This window comes from Trachemys scripta, chromosome 1 (genome assembly GCF_013100865.1).
Source record: "Trachemys scripta elegans isolate TJP31775 chromosome 1, CAS_Tse_1.0, whole genome shotgun sequence".
NCBI classification, from domain to species: Eukaryota; Metazoa; Chordata; order Testudines; family Emydidae; genus Trachemys; species Trachemys scripta.
The window spans coordinates 272514866-272516318 of record NC_048298.1 but is presented as its reverse complement, the minus strand read 5'-3'; the positions used below and the strand labels follow the sequence as shown (position 1 = coordinate 272516318).

General features: G+C 40.1%; 1 non-coding gene across 1 annotated transcript; it reads right to left on the bottom strand.

Annotated features, from left to right (window-relative positions):
- Window positions 1–662: 662 nt before the first annotated feature.
- Window positions 663–770, bottom strand: LOC117871438. The gene has a single exon (XR_004644235.1). It is a non-coding gene; the product is annotated as a U6 spliceosomal RNA (small nuclear RNA).
- Window positions 771–1453: the final 683 nt, after the last annotated feature.

The window sequence follows — 1453 nt, the reverse complement described above, 5'->3', positions numbered from 1 at the left end:
GACTCCGACCACATTACCGATATAAATTGTGAGCGTGCTGAATGTAGGAATGGTTTGATTTGCACACCGTATTATATATTATTAGCAAGGCAATGTGGTCCAAAAGTTATATTACGGTCTGGGAGTCAAGGTCAAGAGACCTGAAGTTCTGTTCCTCATTGACATGTTGTGTGAACTAGCCTGATTCACGTTACCTTTCTGTGCCTCAGTTTCCCCATCTGAAAACAGGTGATAATGATGCTCTGCAAAGTACTTTAGATCTATGAATGAAAAGAGCTAAAGATTATTATTAGAAGCTGAAATTATACAGTGACTTTTGGAAGGTAGCTTTTCCTCAAGCTGCAACAGGTCTTGGATTTAACATATTACCTTAATCTTAAAATGTATTCATTATACCCATGAAGGTAACAAACAAGACAATAAATGCACTTTTTTAGATTTCCTAGAATTTATCCATTAAAATAAATTCAATTAGTAAAAGCACATTAATTTCCAATATGTACATTATTTACAGTGGGCATACTCATTATTTTGATAGTTATTTTCACTGGTAGCAGGGGCAGGAACCGTCTCTTTTTCTGTCATGTAGAGCACTGAACACATTGTTGGTGCCTAAACATTGTGACAACGTCAGATCAGACAGCTGTAAGACAGTGGGTTTTTTTTTTACGGAACGTTTCACAAATTTGCGTGTCATCCTTGCACTGGGGCCATGCTAATCTTCTCTGTATCGTTCCAATTTTAGTATATGTGCTGCCGAAGTGGAAGGCAGGTATGTCAGCCCTAGAAAGGTAGAGGCCCTTTCCCCCATGAGCTGAAAAGAGGTTACCTCAGGTCACCTGAGTCCAAATAAGGGATACCTGAGACCTTTAAACAAACAAACTAACTAACAAATAAACACCCTCTTCTAGTGAGAGAGAGGGAGGAGAAACAACAACCTGCAGCACACCTAGTGGCAGCAGGGAGAAAAGGCTTTTCCTGGTGGAAGGCTGCTCTCCTCCCTACAGGGGAAGCAACCATGCTAGCAGATATTTTGGGGAATGACTGGCACCCTGCAGCCAGCATAACAAGGAAAACACCCCAGAGAAAGGACAGGGAAAGATATTCCTTTTTTGTGTTATGAATTGGTTTCTTTGGTTTGGCAGAAGAGTATGCTTTGGACCTACCTTGAGGCCCATCTTGTAAATATTGAAAATAAAAATCCACTTGAGGAATAAAAACCCTTCCCCACCACCAAGGGGGGAAATCTGAAGCTGGCAAGGCAAAGGAGGTGCCTTGCTACAATAGTTTATAGATACTAGGAGTATCCAGTATTTCTGGTAGCACTGTTTGAAATGTCCTTTATTCACAGGAATGACAATTACATAGAGTACTTGGCTTAGCATAGGTACCTGGTTTAACAGATAACTTTGTAAAACTGCAAACAAAAAAATCATTGGTTATTTCTTTAGGG